General features: G+C 44.0%; 1 protein-coding gene across 10 annotated transcripts in view; it reads right to left on the bottom strand.

Annotated features, from left to right (window-relative positions):
- Window positions 1-17,887, bottom strand: part of PIK3C2G (phosphatidylinositol-4-phosphate 3-kinase catalytic subunit type 2 gamma) — a 2,048,585-nt gene that overhangs the window by 1,903,934 nt on the left and 126,764 nt on the right. The window contains exon 2 of one of the 10 annotated variants that reach the window (XM_085652680.1): window positions 3,643-3,820. The exons of the other annotated variants lie outside the window; for them this stretch is intronic. The gene's annotated coding sequence lies outside the window, so the exon portion shown is untranslated. The remainder of the gene's footprint in view (window positions 1-3,642; window positions 3,821-17,887) is intronic. 10 annotated transcript variants of the gene reach the window in all.

Genomic DNA, 17,887 nt, shown 5'->3' with positions numbered 1-17,887 from the left:
TATACTAGGGACTGACAAGGGTACCCCAGTATCCAATCTGGAGTGTACCTAAGTACATGGCATAACATGTTTGGGGGGAGAAAACAGATAGGTTGGGGTCCTGATTAGCAGGATCTCTGTCAGACTAGTGAAAAAGAGTGTAACATCAAGCAAAAAGTGGGGCTAACCATAAGAAGCCGATCCTACTTTCCTACAACTCCCAACCAGACCTGACCCCCTCTGCTGGCCTCTGTGGGATCAACAGCTTCACTGGATTCATCGTGAGCCGCCCCCATTGGACTCAGACACCTCGCACAGCAGCTTGGCGTTATCATAGAGCTCTTCCTCTGATCCAGGTGGCTGCCTGGCCCTGCTGAAGACTTTTCACAGCAATAAATGTTTCTAAGGGAGAGGGTAGCTGTGTGACCAGGACAAACTTGGTTTGGTGTTATTTTTTAAATACAAACTGTAAGTAAATATATAACTCTGGTTCTACTGAATAAATGTCATTTTGATGCCATTTTATTTATTGAAATGTTATCCATGTTTCTACATTGGTTCAGGATTTTTTGGGTGTTGTGTTTTTACTGTTTTAATACTGAAAAAAAATGTTTAAACAGTGCATCCAAGTTAAGCTTGGCTGGTCCATGCCACAGCTACCAGGGGATGAGCACAGGTGTACTTAGTACTCAAGGGCTGTGGTTATTATTTGAGGCTTTTTCTCACCACCATCAACTAATCCTCCAAGTTCTAATACCATCAATTTTATAAGAAAGCTAGTGGTTCTTATCTTGTTGTCTTTAATCTTTTTACCATTGTAGAATGAAAACTGATATCACAAAAGAAGAAACTGCTAGTTACAAATGTAAGCTACCTTCTAACAGAGCAGGAAGGGGAGTTGTAGAGACGTCACTGAGAAGGTCTCAATTGTTTGAGGCAGGTGGGTTCTTTCTGGCAATGTTTGGTGGTGATAATCTTATTTGTGTGCGTTTTGGTAGTGGGCCCATCTCTCTAGCTATTCCTGGTGCATCTGGCCCACATTGCATGTTTCTTCCTCTGTGGAAGCTCATTATGTGGAACTTATGTTTAGATACTAGACTGGTCCAAATAGAGAGTGCTTAGCAACCTAAAACATTTCACCTGAGATCTGACAAAATCCTAAACTGTAATTTCTAAAGAAGAACAAGCGAAACCCCCAGTTGAAGCTATGCTGGTTGTCTTTTAGTTAGCACAAATTGACCGACAAAAGGTGCTGTACTAGAAGAGGAACAAAAAATAAAAATGCACTGAAGTTTGGATGAAGATCGTTATATCCAAGCTAATGTCTATAAAATAGTTCAACGTGTTGCCTTCAACTTCCTAAAGACAATTTGGTGAGGTGATCATTATACTGGAACATGTACGGGCCCCCATAATTAATAGAAGTCAAGTGAAAACACCCAAATCATTTTAGTGGCCATTATGGTCTGTACTTCAGCTTTGAATCTAAGGAGAATAATGTGCTCTTAAATGACTTAACCTGTGGGTGGTGGGGGCGTTCTTATGGAGAATTTACGGTGCATTTGACAAAAAAAACAAAGGTGGGAATTGGCCGAAAGTGAAATCTGAAACCACATTTTTAGCAACTAGTTGTATGCACAGGAGCAATTGGTGAAAAGATACATTTATGGAGTCTGAAGCAACATACATATTATGCAACATTAGTCAGTGCTAAGTTCTTTGAGTGGTAATCTCTTCTTTAGGCCTAGTCGTGAGTGGTTTTCACCATCTTGGATTTGATGAATCTCAGAGGTGTGAATTCTCTGAGTGGGGTCTGCTGATGCCATAGGTGGAGAAGTTTTATTTAACAAGTTACAGATGGAATGCTAGAATGAATGATAAACACTGACAATGCACTGGTTTTTGCTCTTAGTGCTATTATATAGTATGGCCAGACTGAGCAAAGAAGTAATTGTTCCAAGATAGATGGGAAGCTCATCCAGTCTGAAATGCCACACTGTGCTCCACCGCCAGCTTCAAGCCTCAAATCAGAACACAAGCAATTTTAGCCTGATTTCTACCTAATTTTGCTTAAACCATGAGGTGCAACCTAAAGGTTTATAACAGGGCGCTTCAGGTTGCATGTCTGGCAAAACCCCGTTCTCCTAAATTGTCTGAGTAGAAAAACATATTCATCACACAAAATAACAGTGAATGGATAGAATGTTTACATTAAACACACACACAAACACACACACACACACACACTGCATTGCACAGGGTAGCATTTTATTCCCTAATTTCACTCTATGTGAAATTGCTGAGAGTGACCAGCCATATACATATTAATTGCTGTCACAACCCAGATGAATATTCTAACCTACCAGGCCTGGCATAAGCTAAACAATATGCAAGCAACCTAAGACTGGCTTCAATGTACCCAATGAGCTGTACCCAAGGTATTCTACTTATTATGCACTAGAAGCAAAGCTGCTCTTCTCTGATGAGGTACAAGAAGACTGAAGCATGCCTGGGTATGCTGTATTAATATTTAAAGGTGAAATGGCCAAACAATTTATGCTTGTCTGTCTATTTTGGGGAATTGACAGACTGCTTTGCATTTTGTCGATCCAAGGCAGCAGTGACAGAGAAAAGCCAACTATGATAGAGTGAAAGGTGACTGAGTAATTGCCTGAAATCTGTTGAGAAGGTTGCAGCTTGCCGATTACTATGCAGGATCCCTAATGGTTATGAATGTGCAAGCTAAGATGTCTGAAGATTTTGCATATTCATCTTCCCACAGACTAGACTTTTACAGATTTTGAAACATGTTGTATATGTATTAAACCTAAATGCTCTCAAATTCACAAATTATTGCATGCTAAGTAACACAATTCTCTGTACAATACCAGCATAAAATGGGTTGTGGTGATGTCCATGTCTCATTCTACTTCCAGGGAGAGTTCTTCAAAACGTATACATATGGCTCAGAAGCTCTATGTAATCTCCCCAAGAGTCAATGTGGTTGGCCTTAACAACTCTGGTCCCCTCTCACTCTGAAGGTGCAGGCAGTGCTCCTAGAGTTAGTACCTGGGCATCAAGAATTTTTGGTAAGAGGTACTGGTAGATCCAGATCTCAAAAATGAAAAGCAAACTCAGACTTGATCACTAACGCAACAAATGATTTTCGGATCTTGATTCTTCAATTTACGTTGAATAATAATTGCCCAACGGGGACAGAGGCAAGGGACAACATATCTTATTCAGTGAAGGCGTTTCATGAATGAGATTTCATGTTTTGTGAATTTTAAAGCTAAAGCCTGTTTTCTGATTCGTGGTATCACCTCAAACAAGAATACAGTACAACTCTAAATTAACCTCCAATACATTTGCTCTCTGCTCTGGTCATTTTACATCAAGGTATTCTTGCACCTCAAATATATCTGGAGGTCCTCCCTGCAATAATGTTACCCATGGCCTATTTCTACTTATATAGAAATTACTATTCATAACAATTTGACTTTTGAATCACGTTAATAACCCTTCCTTAGGCAGCCATGTACAGAGGAATTAACCATCCATTTGCAATCTAAATTTAGGTGTTATTTTCCAGCGACTATTATACATAATCTTACTATGCTACAGTGGCTCAAAAATAGAGATTGTTCTCCTCCAAATACTCACCTTTGGTAAGCCTTTCCTACAAAAATCGTATTGGTTGGACACAATCTGATCTGCTTGGTATTTGATGTCTGCTAGTTCCTGGTAATATCTTGCTGTAGGAGGTCAACTACCATAGCCTAGTCATTATGCGATCATGGGTAAGGAAAGCCTTGCAGCATCGTAGGCTCCTCTTACACTCCTGGAAGTTTGCAAAAACCGTCACAGTTAATTTGCGATGATCAATAAAATTAGTGACCAAGACAAGTATAATCATTTTGTTAGATACAATGAACTATGTAGTGCCAATATTACTTGTCAAACACTATTAATCAATTATGCTCCTGACAAAAATGTTGCTATTCAGTGGAAGAACAGTGAAAGGACTGAGAGGTCACACATATCCTTTAGCTACTCAGCTACCTATAATACGTAAGTGCCAAGTAAAATCAAAAGCTTCAAATCCTGCCCAACAAAATATTACACAATGGCAACAGTCTAGTGGAAAACGCCATGGCTACAACTGATCAACATCAATCATTGGACCTGAGTGAGCTTCCGAAAACTACAAAAATAACTGACCAAAGTAAGGCAAGTAAACAATTTGTTGGACATCCTTCAACTGCCATGAAAAGGCACCTTCTAAACCTGAAGATTTTTGCTTTCAGAAGTCTCTCTTCATTTATAGCTCCTTACAAACATGTTCGAAGTTGAGGAATATGGATGTCACACAGATTTCATCCTTGTCCTGCTTCAGTGATTTTTGCTCCATACACAAGACTAGACCTAAATATTAAATCTCCAGCTGGACCTGTTCCCTAATTGCTAACTCTACTGACCTTTTACACCCATGGTTCAGAGCACTGACCGAGGCTTAGTAATTTTTCTGAGATGTGTCTTTCTATTTGACTCTCCGCATTGACCCCATCTGCTTTTTTTTTATTTTTATTTAGAATGTCTGAATTCCATCTTTACATTTTGAACTTAACTTTATATTGTCCTATGTTCTGTACTTTCTATTCAATACATATTAACTCTTATTGAATCTTGGTTCGATCGTTGGGTTATCTGAAATTTATTTTTACTGCAAGCATTGTAACATTCCCCTCGCCCCCCGTATTTTTGAATAGGCATTTCGTATATGCTGCAATGCCAGAAATATACCAAGTACCATGAAAGCAGCGGTCCTGCCATCAGCCCTGCAACTGTATATTTGCTGATATGCTTAGCAGGCAACTCAGACTTAGTGCAAGGTGAAAATATTTACAAACAATAATTGCTGGCCTGTGCTTACAGAGGTCAGTGTGACTGACAGCATATGGCCTACAAAACATTAGTCAGTTGCTAGGTTGCAAAGTGGGTGGCTAATGTCTTGTAGGTCCTGCACTGTAAGAAACACTGCCCATGTGTGTAGACTTGTTTTTGCCATACAGGAGAAAGATGGCGTTCCTAACTTCCTGACTACATTGTGTAGCTGTATCAACTCTGATGCCCCTTTCTGGTAGCAGAGGAAGAGGAGGTGGCAACAAAGGAGCAGGAGTGGATGTTAGCAAGAGAAGAGGTGGGACAAATGTCTTGTTACGTTCCGGTAATCTTCATTACCCCGATCAGGGTCCTCCTCTTCCCAGTCCTAACATAGTGAGGCCATCCTGCCTCACGACAGCCAATCAGAACGCTTAGAATAATTTCAAAGATTCCATAAGCCCCTCTCACCACCCCCATGCCTGTTATCAACAAGTCCAGACACAAGCACAGCGGCGGGGAGGGAGGGAGGGACGGGAACAAGACTGGGACGAGGAGGACCCATGAGGGAGTAATGTCTTGTTACTTACCGGTTAATCTTAATTACCCGAATTAGGGTCATCCATGTCCCTGTCCTAACATAGTGAGGAACTCACAAGCAGAGACCCAAGAAGAAAAAATGCAGGACACCAAGGATCCCTGCAAAAGTACAAAACGTAATCAAACAAATGATTGAGGAACAGCAGTGTCCAAAACGCCAACAGCAAAAATGTCCACAGAGGCATGTAAAACAGCAAGGCGACAATGCAGACAAACATGTGATGGGACTGCCAAGTGACTGCTCCACAAAACCTCTGGACAGAGACCCCGCCGCTTCAGCCCAGGAAGCGGATACAGAACGTGTAGAATGACCCCACACCAGAGAAGGAGGAGGCGGACCCACAGACCCACAAGATATGTAGACCGCCAAACGCACAGACCAAGTGAAGGTGGAAGGAGAAACCAACCATCTCCGAGCCACACCCCCACAGGAGACAAACAGGGCTGGCGAAAGACGAAACCCCTAGGAATGGAGGATGAAAAACCAAAGGGTGCGAACATCCAAGGATGAAGGAACAAAGGAATTCCCATCCCCAGGCAAACTAGGAAGGAATGACCTCCAACTGAAAACAGAACACAGAGGAAACTCATGGAGAAAAACCTGGCCCAGCTGCAAAACAATTCCATCCAGCAGAAACTGCAAACAAGGGAAGGAGAGAAGCAAAGCACCCAACCGTCGCACAGAGGTGATGGTCAACAAAAAAGCCACTGTTGCGGACAACCACAAAAAACAGCCTCCAACAAAGGCACAAAAGGGGGCAACTGCAGACCCCGCAAAACAGTAGGCAAAGCCAAGAAGGCACAATGACAGGAGAGACCCGGCGTAGAAGCCAAAAACTACGCAAAATCTGACTCAAAGGAGCAACAACCTCCAAAGATGCCCCGTGACCCCGAAAAGCCTGAACCGTAGCCCAACGAGCAGAAAAGGAGGAAGGGGAGACGTCCTACAAAAACCCATTTCGGAGAAAGACAACAGAAGCCGGATCTTCAACCACGGATCCAGACCAAGAGAAGAGCTCCAGGAGACAAAAGAGCCCCAAAGTTCACCACAGTTCTTAAGTGTTGAAGGCCGACCCGACAACTGAATTCCACAGGCCACCACAGCAGAACAGCACAAAGATGCCAACGACAGCCGCTCAAGAGCCAGGTTGTCAGATGCAAGGGGCAAAGACAGGGCAAAGACCGGTGCGGACCTAGAAGCTGAGCCGGAGTCCAGGGAAGCCGGCCAAACCTGTCCCCCACCAGCAGGTGCAAACACCAAAGGCAGCGAGGCCAAAAAGAAGCAACCCACAGCACAGACACCTTCACCCCCGATTCCTCTGCAGCACCCTCGGGAGAAGGGAAATAGGAGGGAAGGAATACAGAGAGCCAGAAGGCCAAGGAAATGAGAGAGCAACCCCAAAGCCTGAGGACACACAACCTTGGAACACAACTGGGGGAGAACAGATACAAGGGGAAGCAAGAAAGATCAATCTTTGAGAGTCCCAATCCGAAGACAAAGGTCCCAGAACAGAGGAACAGACAGATGGCGCAAAACAGAGAACAGGAAGAAGCGGCCTAAGCTGCCCCCTATGAAAATTCAGGCATCCCTGAACGTAAACAGTCCTCGAAGCCAACAGATGAGATTTCGGTCAGACACAAATCACGGAAGCCAGCAGGTACAGAGACGCGCAACAAGACCCCCCCCCCATGAAGGCGCAAGTAACCTGATTTCCGGTACGAAGAAACAGACTTGTTGGCCACCAAGAAACCTAACTTAGCCCCACAACCCCAAGGACAGGAGTCCGAGGTCAACAAGAGGAGAGAAGGAAGCAGAAAACGCACCTGTCATACCAGGTTGGGAGAGCTAAGCCACCAGTCCAAATTAGGAACCAAAACAGGGGAGAGGGGAACCAAAGCCACGCAACCTGTATGGGAAGGGTCCCAACGAGTCAACAGAAGAATCACCAAGGACCTGAGGCGCAGGTGAGCCCAAGGAACCACAGCCGTGGTGGCAGCCACCAACCCCCGGACCTGCAACCAACCCAGAGTCGGGGCAGAAGGGCGACCCAGCAGTACCTGCAGAGAAGTCAATAGGGTAGAGAACCGAGCTGGAGGGAGCAAACAGCCCCCTGCAAAGTGTCAAACAGGCCTCCGATAAACTGAAGTCCCTGAACAGGAACCAGATGAGAAATGGCCAGATCCAACATGAATCCCAGATCCTGGAACAAGGCCATCGATGCCACGACTGCCAGAAGAGCCTCAAGGAGGGTCGAAGCAGAAACCGTACAAAAGCAACATAGGGAAACACAGGGAAACCCAGATCCAGCAAATCCCCCACAGCAGGAGCCAACACCGTGGAAAAACCCAGGGAACAGTAGAGAGGCCGAAAGGCAACACCTGAAACTGGTAATGGAACCCGTCCATCGCAAACCACAGGAACCGCTGACCTGCCGGATGGACAGGAACATGAAAACAGGAGACCTCCAAATCCAGGGAAGCCAAAAAATAACCCACCAGGATGAGAGAAACGACAGACTGCAAGGGGATCATCCGAATATGACCCATCCGCACCAACCTGTTCAAAGCCCGAGGATTCAGAATCGAGCGGAAGGAACCATCCGACACCGGGACCAGGAACAGAGAAGAATAGAACCCCAAGCCCCACTCTGCCATCGGAACCAGCAAAACAGTGCCCTGTGACACAAACAGGCCAACGCCAGAGAAGATGGCAGAACGCATCACAGGGCCTACGGACAACGGGCTAACTTCGAAAACAGTCCAAAGGGACGGCGGCTCCGGAACGGAATCCGGTAACCAAGATCGATGACCGACAGGACCCACCAGTCGGAAAACAGACCTAACGAACAGTACAGGAACAACTGAGCCCCCAAAATTGCCAGAGAAACACTAGGAGTTGAACACATAAACTTCTGAGGAAGAGACCACAATTGCAACCACCAGGCCACAGTGACTCCTCCTGGACAAAATAGATAGACCCCAGGAACCAGAGGAAAATGAGTAACAAACATCGTCAGATGATACCGCTTCCTCAGAAAATGAGAAATCCCCCGCATGGTGACCTCAAGCCATTCGACAGCCAGAACCCCCCAGATGACACAATGGAAAGGCAAGTCCTGAACTACCGAGGAACGACACAGAGAGTAACCCCACCCAGACAAGGAAGTAGGCTCAAACTCCAGAACCTCGCGAAATGGACCAACCTGTCCGAAAAAACCTCTCCCTGGACAAACCCACCAGCAGGTAAATGACCATGTACTCAACATCCTCCGCAGAGGAGGAAACAGAGGGCTCAAGCAGTGCAGCCTGCATGGGAAGTCAGTATAGCAGAATGAACCAAATCTTGCAAGCTCAGACCTGGAAATCTGCAACAGGTCAACCACCTGCAGTTTCTGAACATGATGATGCATAGACAAAGAATATGCAGGCACTGGAGCAGAATCCTCAACACCCATGGCCACATGCAACATGAATCAGGAAGCCACAGCACCCACCAGGAAGTGCCCAGAAAGTCCTCTAAAAAACTGCCCCCAAACAACCAAGTCACAGCAACACAAGACCTGGGAAATAAGAAGGAAGGCACAGCCCTGCAGTCTCCCCCACACCCACAGAACAAACAATATGACCATGGGAGCCGGATGTCGCTAGAAGACCCCAGCACCGGAACGGTCCGAGACCAGAACGCAAGAGTAAGCACCCCGCTCCAGCCCAGCACATGCATGGGGAGAGCGTTCTGTCCATGGAGCAGGAACGCGGCTGACAGGAAGACCGGTGCGGCTGCACGCAACAAAAGCATTAAAAGAAACACAAAACACCAAGGAAAAGAAAAAACTCACGGCACCAAAAAAAAAAACAGGTCTTCCAACTCGGGAACCGGCAAGCAGGAAACACGGTGCACACCAGCATTCCGACAGACAACAAAAAAAGCAGCCATGGCGGTGGGTGGGAGGGACTTATGTGAACTTTGAAATTATTCTAAGCGTTCTGATTGGCAGTCAGGAGGCAGGATTGCCTCACTATGTTAGGACTGGGACGAGGAGGACCCATGAGGGGGTAATGGGCAGGTAATAGAGTTCTTTCCTTGGCAATATGTGTGGGCTTGTGTTTCCACCCCTGGCATCTGCTATCTGCCACTCAAGGTACTAAGCTACAACTCAATTTCTCCTGGATAGGGAGGACCTCCATGGCCATTCTAGTCATGAAGGTGGACTTGGCATTTGATAGGCCCGCTAATTACAATAAGGACATTATATGCATTACGGTGGTCCTGTCATGACTGGTTTCTAATTAGCATGCTAAGTATTTTCTATGCATAATGGGGGCCATGCTATTTTGTAGGATTATGGCTGTAGGAAAGTAAATTATTAATTTGGGGAAGGGTACGCCACTAGATTAATAGGACATTTTCTTGTGAGGTTACAACACAGTTCAAGTCTGCCTAACCCCTCATTATTATGGAACAAGCAGCAGGGTTTTCTCCAGAGAAATGTGTGATAGGTTCAATCAGTACCAAACACCATTAAAGTCAAGAAACAACACAATACATCATACATAATTTCAATTTATTAAAATTAAAAAAAGTAATAATCGGAAATGACATCAAGTGTAAACATCTAAATCAGTCGGATAGTTCTACTGCAAGACGAGGTTTCATGGCTCAAGACATAATCACAGTCAGGTGGGAAGCCAGCAGAAATTATATAATTACTACTGGGGCTCTCAGGCACCATTGAGTATGTTTCGTTTTAAAAGTAACCTTAAATACATATACCAATAATAAACTACATTCACCCATTGAGCTATTACATAAAATAGAACTTTAAATTAAGTTTATAGCATTCTAAAACACTCTTCCCATACCTAGCCCTCTCCAGAAGAAACCACAACTTCATCTCTGATGAAAACCCCATTCTACCCTTTAATATTGTGCGCATCCGATTTTTATACATCTAACACACAGCACGTGGCAGTACAACTTTCCCTTACGTGTTACTGCAGTGTACACAACCAACCAATTCACAATAGGAGGACCTGAATTCACTTTTTACCAATCGTATGTGGGTGGTGCAAATTTACACTGCAGGCCACTTGTGCTAGCCAACTGCCAGGCACATGTTATACCACCTTATCATTGCTTTGCATTAAAGTTGAATACGCAAATCGAGTATAACCAATTGTACCTCATGCTACAGTTATAGAGCACACACACACTGAAAGCGTCACAGTGTCCACAGTCCTAATCAGGGCTACTGGAATTATGCGATTGTGCGGACGTGGCAATTTTTGCATAGTTATAGATTTGTCACATAATCCACCATCTGCCACATAATCTGCAGATTTTAACAAATAAAATTTTGTTTCTAGCTCAAACTGAACAAATGTTACTAAAAATGCAGCGGCACACCCTTTGCAAAGCTGGACTGGCCACTTTTCTGTTGTTTATCGCGTGGGTGTTAACCTGGTACTAATGGGGTGCACCCAATGCTCATACGGTGTTATAAAGTATAAAAAGGAAGAAATAATGCAGTAATACATTACAAAATGTACCGCATTAAACCACATAATTGGCCTTTTCTTGCCACATAAAATATTAAACCCTGTTGCATAATTTGGCACTCTTGTGCCGCATAATTGCAGTGGCCCTGGTCATAACAACACCAGAAAACATTCCATAAAAAGGTGAAATATCTAGGAAGACCATGCAGAAAAGGAAATATTGCTACCATGGACATTTTACTGTTCCAGCATAAGGTGTCCCTACAATGTATGGTCGAGCTGTGCTTCCTGCTGCTCATTCACTAACTCAGAAAACTTCCTGAAGATAGTATAATGCCTTAACACCAGGGCAAGTTATGCTCTGTGCCTATGGACACATTTAATTTATGATTTGGCTTTAATTCTGCAGGCAGGACCTCACACATGCTAACAGAATTCACGTGCAGTATTCACGATTTGTGTGCATTAAAATAGGAATACCAAATCTGAGCAAAATATACAAACCCCAATCTTCAGAAAAGGGTCCAAAGCGGATCTAGTCAGGCGAATAACTGTAGTGCACGTAACAGTGAAAGCGTGCCTTTCCCTAGTGCAATTTTAGTTCACACATTACTAAAATTAGCTCAGTTACTGAAATGCAACTTTTACGTGTTTGAAATAATGAATGTAAAAAAACCTTTTTTCTTGACTCGTCTCTCTCTGAAACTGTTTGTAAAAACGAGGAGCCCCAGCATATAAAGATTAGATGTTTCTGATAGACTATGTTTAAGTGCTGAGACAAGATCATATGCCAGGGTTATTTGTGAGTGAGTCCCTGAAAAGATCAGTAAATGGAGTACAGAACCCTGGGCGAACTTTGGAGGGCAGACCACTTACCGAATGAATCCATTAAAAGTAGCGAGCTCACTCATCCGTGTTGACAGCCAATTAAAGGTTGAAGTGTCTTTGTGTGTGAAAGTTTCCTTGTGATATTACCTCGGGCAGTGAGTAGGAAACAATTTCCACGACGGTGTTTATCCCCAGCGGATTGACAGCCGAAGGAGGAGGAGTATGCGGATCTATCTACCTTTATTTGGCATTTAAGGTCAGTGAGTACAAACACATCTTGGTCGGAGGTTTACACAATAGAACTGCAAACTTTACACAATATAAGTACAAACGCTACACAGTGTAAATACAAACGCTATACAATGACTATTTACACAGACCTTTTATTTCACCCAGTCCATTATGAAAGATTGCATATTTTAATGTTCATCGAGTGATGATATTTCTAAATATACTATTCAAAGCCTATTCCTATTTTACCCATTTTCATGATATTTACTTACAGAAGCATCATGTGCCACTTCTTCTGGTGTAAGTAATGTGTACAAGAGTTTCACTGAGCACCCTTTCAGAAGGCGTGGCCTGGGACTGCATTCTTACACCAGTCATGCAACAAGGCAGAACATCGTGGCTGCCTTGTGCTATCCATGAACCACCAATCTCAGGCTCCTTAACGTGTTTCAAACTCTGCTCTGGTGTCTTGCCTCCCCCACCCCAGTGGCAAAACAGCCCTCAAAAGTCTCAGAATGGTTTTAGAGAACATGAAAGTGGTAGTGCCCTGGCCGCTACACGAAGGTGGGAGGGGAGAGGGTGAGCACCGCAAGAGGAGAGGCCCAATGAAGTACCCAAAAGAGGATTAGCGGGCGAGCAGAACAAAGTTGAGGTAGTGTTACATCTGGTGGTTAAAGTGACCATGAACTCGTCTGTCCAATATTAATCGGGGACGCTCAAAAATCTTACCTGCTGCCACTTGGTTAAGGCTGTCGGTCCTGCCGTGAGGGGAACGGCGTTTCCATTATCGACACCCGACAGGAGGCCCGCGATTCACTTGCACAGCCGTGAGGGAAACGGCCAGCGATACTCCAAATCCCACAATCCCCTGCCCCAGGCGCCTGCCATCCACGTCACCAGGCTGCGCCGGGGGGGATTAAAGACCGCCTCCACATCCGCAGCGCGGGACGCGCGCGGGCGAAGCCCGGGCAAGGGCGGGCCCGTCCTTGCCCGTCATAGCTCGGAGTAGGCTGGGCTGGGCCATGTTATTTGGCTAGTGCCCACCGGAAGAAGGGTCGGTGGAGTAAAGCAACTAGATCTAAGGTACTGTATTTGATACGTACAGGATTCTGTGGTCCTCATTTGGTGTGTTTGTGCCCATAGGGACCCCTGTGGATTGATATAACCCCCTCAATCGGTTGAAAATGAATAAGATCAAGGGTAACCTGGGAAATAGGGTGGCGAGTACTTTGGATGCTTCTTTAACTAAGGCAAACTCTGTATTGACGCAAGAGATTTTGGACACTGAAAGTAGACTCTCCTTAGATTTCCAAAGCTCCAGGAATAGGTTATCCGTATCACCGGAATTCCCCTCACTATCAGAACCAGGAGTCACTGTTGGTTCCTCCATCAACACAGTATCTTTGCAGCCCCCTGAGGAGACAATTACTTCTGCGGCTGAGGAACAAATGACTGTGGACAAAGGGATGACTACCAGGGGGAAACAGGGTAAAAATAAAACAACTACGGCTTTAAATTCCAGAAAGAAGGGAAAAAGAGATTGTAAGCCTCTGGGTGTACAAGAAAGCGAGGCGGGGAGAACAGTTGTTGTTCAAACCCCAGATAACATGGATATTGGTAACAACACAAGGGCGAGACGGGTACCTAAGAACGCTTTAGTTGATGGTCAGGTACACGAGTGTAACCTAGAAAAGTTTGAAATTCTATTACTAAAGGTTTTGGACCCGATTATAAAAAAGCTTACCAGCATAGAAGACAGATTAACACTCTTAGAAAGGAATAGTGGGTGCAATCCTGACACTAGATCTGCGACTCAAAAGAATAATACAGGAGAAATGTCTCTAAGTGGTATTTCAAAGGCACATAATGATGATACAACTACGAGAATAGAGGCCTTGGCCAATATAGCTGTCCAGCCCCTTTCAGTGACCGAAACCATATCCCTACAGGGGCCACAGGAATCTAAAAAAAGAACCATTGATAGACCAACCACCAATCGGCAACCGATTTCTCCTGATCAATATCCTCAGGAAATCCATTCGATTGATCTCCCAATGGAGTCCTCACCTTATACTGTAATTCTGAGTAATGTCCCCCCATTGAAGGAAGGGGTTACAGAGGACTTTGGTCAACTTAAAAACAAACTGAATCAATGGTTTACCAATAATCTATATAGGGGACAGGATGTTAATAGATTCATAATAATGGCCCGTAGAATCAAATGGATTGGCAAAAGGTCCAAATCATACATAGGAGATTGTATTGTCGTGAATTTTGATAATCCACACACTGCTAAAAAAATACTACAGGAGTTTCACAAGGGTTACCTGGGTTCGAGTTCCAACATAGTCATCTTGTCCCTTGGTTATTTTTATCCCCAAGAATCTTGGTTGATTAGACCTGATACCAGTAGCAAAGGTCTTATATATCCAAGAGACACTAGGAGACAGAACCCCAGTTACCAACCATCTACCCGCCCTCAACCACTGAGAAACAGGGCTGATTCCCTTTTTCCTCGATGTCTGGAATTAACTAATAGATTTTTGCCATTATCAGATATCAATGAGTGTGATTGACTAATCCCTCAGGCATCAAATGAAATAAGGTCCCATACCCCTATACAGGTTCCAAGTAAAGATTTTGTAACGGATAGCCTATTGACTCCTAGAAATAACATCCTTTTCTGGAACATCGCCGGGTTGGCTAGGAAAAGCAGTGATCCTCGTTGGGTTGAGTTTGTAAAGCAGTTTATGATTATAAGTCTCCAGGAAACGTGGGACACGGATAATAATCACTTTTTAGATGGTTATAAGGCCTTTTTTGTTCCGGCCTCTCCTTCGGCCAGTGGCAGGCCTAAGGGAGGTCTTGTAACTTATGTCTCACTAGATATTAAATGTGACGTGCGTTTGATTACGCACTCCCATCCTGGAATTTTAGCAATTATACTAAGGAAGGGGCATGTAGAATGGGGGATAATAAATTTTTATAATTCCCCATCCATTTTGGAAGAAGGAGGAAACATTAAGTCCCTGGCTACATTCATAAAAAAACATTTGTCTAATTACCAGCATAGTTTGGTAATTACCGGAGACTTTAACATTCACCCTTGCGGTAATCCCTCTACCACTTGCCTAGCAAATCTAGGTTGCCCGTTAATATCTGGCTTACATTATGAACATACATTGCGGGGGAGGAACTAAATGATTTCTTGTGTGAACACGATATGGGGTCAGTGATGTCTTATATGAGTCCGTCCACACTGTTTACTATCCCTACATTTATAGGTAAAGGGAATGGTACTTTTATTGATTATATTTTGATTTCATCTTCCTTTGTACCCCTTCTAGGGGATTTTTCTATTTTAACCAACGAATTTAGCGACCACAATCCGCTGTCGGTTTATCTTGGGGGTATTCTGTCTGATCCCATTTGTAATAAACCAGTCACAGGAGTTTTAAGACCCACCGATGGAAAAAGGAGGTTAAGGTGGACCCAAATATCACCCAGTGTTTTTAAAGAAAATGTTAAGGCCCAGTGTTCAGGAGAAATAGCCATTTGTACAACTGCTGGATCTACTGCTAGTCGCGTTTTGGACGCTTTTTCTAATCTGTCCACAAAAGTTTCTGAACTACTGTCAAAAAAATCAGGCCATACTGTTAATCATGGCCCCAAATGGTTTGATAAAAATTGTTCACAAGCGGCCAAATTTCTAAGAGAAGCACTGGCAACAAAACCCAGAGACCTATTGGCTGTACGTACCTTGAGAAAGTCGTACAGGGATGCCTTAGCCCTTCGGAAGTCTTCTTTAAAAGAAGAGAACTAGTTGACAGTAGCACCTTAAAAGATAGTGCTAGGTTCTGGAAAGTTGTAAATGGTCCCTTATTCCATCAGGTGGGAGCTGATGGTCTGGTGGCTCACATTGGTGAAGGTGAGTGGCTGCACCATTTTAAAGTAATGTTTGATAGCCCGTCTGAATCACATGCTAGTAGAGTGAATTGTGGAGATGTTCCAATTATAACCTTCACTGTACCAGAGATCTTAGATGGAATTAATGGTCTGACAAGTAATAAAGCTCCGGGACCTGATGGAATCCCTCCAGACCTATACAAGTCAGACCCTCAATTTTGGGCATCCATTCTTTGTCCGGTCTTCAACGCGGCTGCCACAGAAGGATGTTTAAATAGTTGGGCACTGTCCACTATAGTACCGGTGTTTAAGAAAGGTAACAGAAATGACACCAGTTGCTATAGACCAATATCACTTATTGATTCAGTTGTGAAGGTAATGGGGCGGGCTATCTTAAATAGACTGAAGGATTGGGCAGTTGATAATAAGACTTTAACAGACTGTCAGTACGGTTTTCACGCAGGGCGTTCAACCATTACACAGTGTCTTAACCTGTACCTACTGCTCAATAAATACACTGTGGTACATCCTGGCTCGATTCACCTCGCCTTCATGGACCTCTCGTCAGCCTTTGACTGTGTCAACAGGTCAAAACTCTGGCAGGCCATGGAGGCGAGAGGGGTGGACGTGGGGTTAATAAATTTCTTGCTGGATTTACATTCCTCAACCCGAGCAAACGTTAGGTATGGCAAAGATCTGAAAGTTACGACAGACTTCACCATTAAGAAAGGTGTTAGGCAGGGATGCATTATGGCTCAGTTTTTATTTAATTTTTACATCAATGATCTTGAGAGGACCCTGGTAGAGACTGGTGCTGATTTTCCGCGCATAGCGGGACGGGCTATTCCCGTTCTGCTATACGCGGATGACGCCGTATTACTCGCAAGAACTGAAATGGGGCTCCAGACCCTGTTAAACTCTTTTCATGGGTTTATGACTAAGCTAGACTTAAAAATAAATAGTACAAAGTCTTATACCATGAGCTTGGGCAAACGCCCTGGGAAGACATTTTTATTCAAAACAGGGGGAGATTTAATCCCTAGCACCAAGGTATTCTTTTATCTAGGAGTTCTATTTGACGATAAACTCAAGTGGGATGCCGCGATAAATAAAAAAAGGGGTGAGATGGCTCGGGCAAATGCTGCAATATTTAACTTTGCTTCCAAAATAGGGAAGAAACCGACCGGGGCCATGCTTCAGGTCTACAGAGCAAAGAGTATTGCGATAGCAACTTATGGTAGCGAGTTGTGGGGACGTGGTATGGTAAATTCTATACAGGTCGAGGAAAATAAGTCCCTAAAAAGACTTTTATGTGTCCCGCAAAGTACTCCAAATTTGGTGGCCCACGAAGAACTGGGAGTACCTTACATAACCGACCAGTTAGCAATGAGCCCCATGACTTTTTGGCTACAATGCTGGCTCAATCCAGACATACCGTTGACACAAGATATATTACGGGATTGTCTGGCTTTAGAGAATAAGGCACGAATTCCTTGGTTTTCCTACATCAAAAAGGGTTTTGAACTAATTGGAAGGAGTTCCCTGTTCTTTAAGCCTAAAGAGATCCTTAAAAAAGATGTCCCATTGGTTAAATCCCTCTTTTTGAATTTTAGGACGCATGAAAGAGAAGGGATTGAGCTTACTAAACCTAGTGTCCGGACACACCTCGCCTTAATAACTACCCCTGCCGCTGAGCCTTATCTAATGTCTACTCTTACTACCCATGACAAATTTCTATTAACCAGATTTAGATGTAACACATTCCACCTTTTAGTGGCCAGACCTAAAGTGGGTTACTCGGGACAGATGCTACCAGTATGTGGTTGTGATGGTGATTCCACACAAAATTTAGTACATTTTATGTTTTTTTGTAAATTTTATTCTGTTCCAAGGAAAACCTACCTGTTACCTATTTTAAAGATAATGAATTTCACCCAAGTTAAACCTGCTTTAATGTTTTTACAAT

The sequence above is a fragment of the Triturus cristatus genome, chromosome 4_1 (assembly GCF_964204655.1).
Source record: "Triturus cristatus chromosome 4_1, aTriCri1.1, whole genome shotgun sequence".
NCBI classification, from domain to species: Eukaryota; Metazoa; Chordata; class Amphibia; order Caudata; family Salamandridae; genus Triturus; species Triturus cristatus.
This window is presented reverse-complemented; position numbering and strand designations above follow the sequence as displayed.